The sequence below is a fragment of the Diceros bicornis genome, chromosome 34, assembly GCF_020826845.1.
Source record: "Diceros bicornis minor isolate mBicDic1 chromosome 34, mDicBic1.mat.cur, whole genome shotgun sequence".
Classification (NCBI taxonomy): Eukaryota; Metazoa; Chordata; class Mammalia; order Perissodactyla; family Rhinocerotidae; genus Diceros; species Diceros bicornis.
In genome coordinates this window covers 10726041-10734023 of record NC_080773.1, presented here as the reverse complement: position 1 = coordinate 10734023, position 7983 = coordinate 10726041, and positions in this window count along the sequence as shown.

Below are 7983 nucleotides of genomic sequence, written 5' to 3'. Positions count from 1 at the left end.
ACTGGAATGATATATTCAAAATACTAAAAGACAAAAACTTTCAGCCAAGAATACTCTATCCAGCAAAAATATCCTTCAAATATGATGGAGAAATAGTAACTCTCCCAGATAAACAAAAGCTAAGGGAGTTCATGGCCACGAGACCGCCACTACAAGAAATACTCAAGAAGGCCCTCAGGCCTGAAAACAAGAAGAGAAAGGGAACACAAAGCTTGGAGTAAGGAGAAAAGTAGGTAGACAAAATCAGAGAAATAGTAGATCTTTACCGGAATAGGTTAGCAACCACTTAAATACTAAACTCAAAGATCAAAGGAAGAAACTCACCAAAAATAAATTTAACCTCATCACTGTAAACACACAGCCACAACACAAGATAGAATAAGGTATAACAAGAGCAACTTAGAAGGGGAAGAGGAAAGTGACTGAATTGACTTAGTATAAGGAAATAGGAGGCTATCAGATAATGGACTATCTCATACAGAAGATTTTTCGCCCAAACCTCAAGGTAACCACTAAACAAATAATCAAATTAAAACCACATATGATAAACAAAGAGAAAACTAGGAGAATCATAAGACAGAACAACCAAACTGAATTGGCAGTCCAAAACAAATGGGACAAGAAACAAAGGAAATGCAAAAGAACCAGAAAATAAGTGACAAAACAGCAACATTCAACCCTCATATTTCAATAATTACCCTAAATGTAAATGGATTGAACTCTCCAATCAAAAGATACAGAGTGGCAGGATGGATTAAAAAGCAAGACCCAACAATATGCTGCCTTCAGGAAACACATCTTAGCACTAAAGACAAGCACAGGCTCAGAGTGAAAGGATGGAAGACAATACTCCAAGCTAATGGCAAACAAAAGAAAGCAGGTGTTGCCATACTCATATCAGACAAAGTAGACTTCAAGATAAAACAGGTTAAGAAAGACAAAGAAGGGAAATATATAATGATAAAAGGGACACTCCATCAAGAAGACATATCACTTATAAATATATATGCACCCAACATAGGAGCACCAATGTACATAAAACAACTATTAACAAACCTAAAAGGAGAAATCAACAACAACACAATAATAGTAGGGGATCTTAACACCCCACTTACAGCAATGGATAGATCATCCAGACAAAAAGTTAATAAAGAAATATTAGACTTAAATGAAAAACTGGACGAGATGGACCTAGTAGACATATACAGAGCACTCCACCCAAAAACAGCTGACTACACATTCTTCTCAAGCCCGCATGGAACATTCTCTAGGATAGACCATATGTTGGGAAACAAAGCAAGCCTCAATAAATTTAAGAAGATTGAAATCATAACAAGCATCTTTTCAGACCATAAGGCTATGAAACTGGAAATGAACCAGGAAAAAAAAACTGGGAAAATGACAAAAATGTGGAGATTAAACAACATGCTACTGAACAACCAATGGATCATTGATGAAATTAAAGGAGAAATCAAAAACTATCTGGAAACAAACGAAAATGATAACATGCCATATCAAACCATATGGGACGCAGCAAAAGCGGTCCTGAGAGGGAAACTCATAGCGATACAAGCCCACCTTACCAAACAAGAAAAAGCCCTAATAGGCAACCTTAAATTACACCTAACAGAACTAGAAAAAGAAGAACAAACAAAGCCCAAAGCCAGCAGAAGGAGAGAAATAATAAAAATCAGAGCAGAAATAAATGATATTGAGACCAAAAAAACAGTAGAAAGGATTAATGAAACAAAGAGTTGGTTCTTCGAGAAGATAAACAAAATAGACAAACCCTTAGCCAGGCTAACTAAGAAAAAAAGAGAAAAGGCTCAAGTAAATAAAATTAGAAATGAAAGAGGAGAAATTACAACGGATACCATGGAAATACAGAGGATTATAAGAGAATACTATGAGAAATTATATGCCAACAAATTGGACAATCTAGAAGAAATGGATAAATTCTTAGACTTATACAACCTCCCAAAATTGAACCAAGAAGAAATGGAGAATCTGAATAGACCAATCACAAGTAAAGAGATTGAAATAGTAATCAAAAACCTCCCAAAAAATAAAAGTCCAGGACCAGATGGCTTCTCCAGTGAATTTTACCAAACATTCAAAGAAGATTTAATACCCATCCTCCTCAAACTATTCCAAAAAATAGAGGAAGATGGAACACTTCCTGAATCATTCTATGAGGCCAACATCACCCTGATACCAAAACCAGACAAAGACAATACAAAGAAAGAAAATTACAGGCCAATATCGCTGATGAACATTGATGCAAAAATCCTCAACAAAATATTGGCAAACCGAATACAACAATATATTAAAAAGATCATACACCATGATCAAGTGGGATTTATACCAGAGACGCAGGGATGGTTCAACATCCGCAAATCAATCAACGTGATATATCACATCAACAAAACAAAGAATAAAAACCACATGATCGTCTCAATAGACGCAGAGAAGGCATTTGACAAGATACAACATCCATTTATGATAAAAACTCTCAATAAAATGGGAATAGAAGGAAAGTACCTCAACATAATAAAGGCCATATATGACAAACCCACAGCTAACATCATACTCAACGCGGAAAGACTGAAAGCCATTCCTCTGAGAACAGGAACGAGGCAGGGCTGCCCACTCTCACCACTCCTGTTCAACATAGTACTGGAGGTTTTGGCCAGAGCAATTAGGCAAGAAAAAGGAATAAAAGGAATCCAAATAGGTAACGAAGAAGTGAAACTCTCACTATTTGCAGATGACATGATTGTATATATAGAAAACCCTAAAGAATCTGTTGGAAAACTGTTAGAAACAATCAACAACTACAGCAAAGTTGCAGGGTACAAAATCAATCTACAAAAATCAGTTGCATTTCTATATGCTAATAATGAACTAACAGAAAGAGAGCTCAAAAAGATAATACCATTTACAATTGCATCAAAAAGAATAAAATACCTAGGAATAAATCTTACCAAGGAGGTGAAGGACCTATACAATGAGAACTACAAGACATTATTGAGGGAAATCTACGATGACATAAAGAAATGGAAAGATATCCCATGCACGTGGATTGGAAGAATAAACATAGTTAAAATGTCTATATTACCTAAAGCAATCTACAGATTCAATGCAATCCCAATCAGAATCCCAATGACATTCTTCACAGAAATAGAAAAAAGAATACTAAAATTTATATGGGGCAACAAAAGACCCCGAATAGCTAAAGAAATCCTAAAGAAAAAGAACAAAGCAGGAGGCATCACAATTCCTGACTTCAAAACATACTACAAAGCAATAGTAATCAAAACAGCATGGTACTGGTACAAAAACAGACACACAGATCAATGGAACAGAATTGAAAGCCCAGAAATAAAACCACACATATACGGACAGCTAATTTTCGACAAAGGCGCTAAGGACATGCAATGGAGAAAGGAAAGTCTCTTCAATAAATGGTGTTGGGAAAACTGGACAGCCACATGCAAAAGAATGAAAGTGGACCATGTGCTATCGCCATTCACAAAAATTAACTCAAAATGGATCAAAGACCTGAAGGTGAGACCTGAAACTATAAAACTCATAGAAGAAAATATAGGCAACACACTATTTGACATTGGGTTTAAAGGAATCTTTTCGGATGACATGCCTACCCAGACTAGGGAAACTAAAGAAAAAATAAACAAGTGGGACTTTATCAGATTAAAGAGCTTTTATAAGACAAATGAAACCAGAATCAAGATGAACAAACAACCAACCAGCTGGGAGAGAATATTTGCAAAACATACATCTGACAAGGGGTTGATCTCCATAATATATAAAGAACTCACACAATTGAACAACAAAAAAACAAACAACCCGATCAAAAAATGGGCAGAGGAAATGAACAGACACTTCTCCAAGGAAGATATACAGATGGCCAATAGGCACATGAAAACATGCTCAACATCACTAATCATCAGGGAAATGCAAATCAAAACAACACTAAGATACCACCTCACGCCCGTTAGAATGGCTATAATCACCAAGACAAAAAACAACAAATGTTGTTGTTGGAGAGGATGTGGAGAAACAGGAACCCTCATACACAGCTGGTGGGAATGCAAATTGGTGCAGCCTCTATGGAAAACGGTATGGAGATTCCTCAAAGAATTAAAAATAGAGATGCCCTATGACCCAGCCATCCCACTACTGGGAATCTATCCAACGCACCTGAAATCAACAATCCAAAGAGGCTTATGCAACGCTATGTTCATTGCAGCATTATTCACCATAGCCAAGAAGTGGAAGCAACCTAAGTGTCCCTCGACTGACGATTGGATTAAGAAAATGTGGTATATATATACAATGGAATACTACTCAGCCATAAAAAAAGACAAAATCGTCCCATTTGCAACAACATGGATGGGCCTGGAGCGTATTATGTTAAGTGAAATAAGCCAGAAAGAGAAAGACAAACACTGTATGATCTCACTCATATGTGGAATATAAACCAACACATGGACAGAGAAAACTGGACTGTGGTTACCCGGGAAGTGGGGGTGGGGGGTGGGCACAAGGGGTGAAGGGAGTCATATATGGGGTGATGGACAAACAAAAATGTACAACCCAAAATTTCACAATGTTAGAAACCATTAAAATATCAATAAAAAAAAAAAAAAGTGGGCAGAGGAAATGAACAGACACTTCTCCAAAGAAGATATACAGATGGCCAATAGGCACATGAAAAGATGTTCAACATCACAAATCATCAGGGAAATGCAAATCAAAACAACACTAAGATATCACCTCATGCCCGTTAGAATGGCTATAATCACCAAGACAAAAAACAACAAATGTTGGAGAGGATGTGGAGAAACAGGAACCCTCATACACAGCTTGTGGGAATGCAAACTGGTGCAGCCTCTATGGAAAACGGTATGGAGATTCCTCAAAAAATTAAAAATAGAAATACCCTATGATCCAGCTATCCCACTACTGGGAATCTATCCAACGCACCTGAAATCAACAATCCAAAGAGGCTTATGCACCCCTATGTTCATTGCAGCATTATTCACTATAGCCAAGAAGTGGAAGCAACCCAAGTGTCCCTCGACTGATGATTGGATAAAGAAGATGTGGTATTTATATATACAATGGAATACTATTCAGCCATAAAAAAAGACAAAATTGTCCCATTTGCAACAACATGGATCGGCCTGGAGGGTATTATGTTAAGTGAAGTAAGCCAGAAAGAGAAAGACAAACACTGTATGATCTCACTCATATGTGGACTATAAACCAACACATGGACAGAGAAAACTGTATTGTGGTTACCAGGGGCAATGGGGGTAGGAGGTGGGCACAAGGGGTGAAGGGGGACATATATATGGTGATGGACAAACAAAAATGTACAACCCAAAATTTCACAATGTTATAAACTATTAAAACATCAATTAAAAAAAAAGGATTGGCAACGGATGTTAGCTCAGGGCTAATCTTCCTCATACACACAAAAAAAGTTATTTGATTTCTGGGTTTAGGTAACTGGTTCAGATTGTGATGAATATCTATATTCTTTTAATAAATTGCTAGAATAAACTTTCATTTGCACAGACTCAGTACCATGTGACACTAAATTATTATATTTTTGTGAACTAGTTATTTTGACATCAGCATTATGAAAAACTCATAGAAACAGATGGCAAGCTTGTTATCTCATTTGATTTGGAATATTTGACAGATTTTGCCCATAAAATGATCTGGCTTGGTGATCTCTTTAAGTGGAGCTATCTGCCTACATGAAAACATTTTTTCTGCATTTATTGTTTTGGTCTATTAAGGGTTTACAGCTCTTCTTAGCTCTGACAAATTACATTTTCCTACAAATATCACATACTTTGTCTAGATTTCCTGTCTAGATATTAGTAAGAATGTTAATCTCTTTAAACGTAATCATGTTCATATATCATTCATGTCTTCATCTGTCTTCTCTTTTTCCCAATCAGAATTACCAGTGTTTGGGGGCCAGCCCCATGGCGTAGCAGTTAAGCGGTCACACTCCACTGCTAGTGGCCTGGGTTTGGATCCCGGTCACACACTGATGCACCGTTTGTCAGGCCATGCTGTGGCAGCATCCCATATAAAGTAGAGGAAGATGGACATGGATGTTAGCCCAGGGCCAGTCTTCCTCAGCAAAAAGAGGATTGGCATGGATATTAGCTCAGGGCTGGTCTTCCTCACAAAAAAAAAAAAAAAAAAGGGAAAAAAAAGAGTTACCAATGTTTGTATCATGTATTTTTCCTGTTAAAGAAATTATTTTATTTTTTCCTTGAACTATTTTTGTCTTTATTTTTACTGATACTTTTTCTTCTGATTTTGGATTTAGTTTGCTGTTATTCTTCCAGCTTTTTGTCTTGTACATTTTGTTCATTTATTAATAGTCTCTCAGTATGTAAATATCAGCATGCCTATTGGGCTATACTTTTTGTGTGTGTGTGTGAGGAAGATCAGTCCTGAGCTAACATCTGTCGCCAATCCTCCTCTTTTTGCTGAGGAAGACTACCCCTGAGTTAACATCTGTGCCCATCTTCCTCCCCTTTGTATATGGGACGCTGCCACAGCATGGCTTGATGAGCAGTGTGTTGGTCTGTGCCCAGGATCTGAACCCGTGAACCTTGGGCCGCTGAAGCAGAGTGCATGAACTTAACCACTACACCACCAGGCTGGACCCTGGGCTATACCTTTTTATCTGAATACAGATTTGGCTCCCTGCCAGCCCTCAGGTTTTTCTATTTAATATGCTCATGCTGATTCATTTAAACATAACTCAGGATTTCCTTCTTAACTCGTTATTTGGAGGTATATCATCAATATTCAGATATTTGTTGGCTATCACATTTTAATTTTTTCCCATTCTGGAAAAAATGTGACCTACATTGTTTTTCTTCTGGGGGTGATTATTGAGTTAATATTTCATACCTTTCTCTGTTTTGACAAATGTGTTTTCAACTATTCTCAATATGTAAATAGGTTTTTTGTGTATGTGTATGAGGAAGAGTAGCCCTGAGTAACATCTGTTGCCAGTCCTCTTTTTTGCTGAGGAAGGTTGGCCCTGACCTAACATCTGCGCCTGTCTTCCTCTATCTTATATGTAGGGCGCCTTCCACAGCATGGCTTAATAAGCAGTGCATAGGTCCACATCTGGGATCTGAACCTGCAAACTCTGGGCTGCCAAAGTGGAGAGCTTTAACTTAATGACTATGCCACCGGGCCAGCCCCCTAAATAGGTTTTGATGGGTATGAAATTATTGTCCAGCATAAAATATGAAGTGTGAATGTAGGCTCATTCTTTTTCTTTCTTGACTTTTATTTCTTAGGGTTTATTTATAAACTCCATGCTGAATAAGGAATAAGTGTTGGTGAGAAGCTTTTCTGCAAACATACCCACTGGTCTATTTCATTATCAATTCTTTGATGTCAACTGAGGTGTACAACATGGTTAAAGTCCTTTCCACAAATAATAATATGAAGATATTGATGCTAATATTGGATAACATCAGCTAGTTACTATATGTTAGTAACTGTCCCAACCATTGTACATTTCTTAACTCATTTAATCCTTATAGCAATCCAGTACACACATTAGTATATATATTTATACAAAAAAATTTACAAAGCAGCACTAATTTTTTCTACAAGTATTTACGTATTTGGCTGTGTGTGCACATGCATGTAAGTAAAAATAGTTTTTAAAAGAGGTCTGGAGGCCGGCCCTGTGGCTTGGTGGTTAAGTGCGTGCGCTCCGATGCTGGTGGCCCGGGTTCGGATCCCGGGCGCGCACCGAGGCACCACTTCTCCGTCCATCCTGAGGCCGAGTCCCACATACAGCAACTGGAGGGATGTGCAGCTATGACATACAACTATCTACTGGGGCTTTGGGGGGAATAAATAAAGAAAGAAAATCTTTAAAAAAAAAAAAAAAGAGGTCTGGAA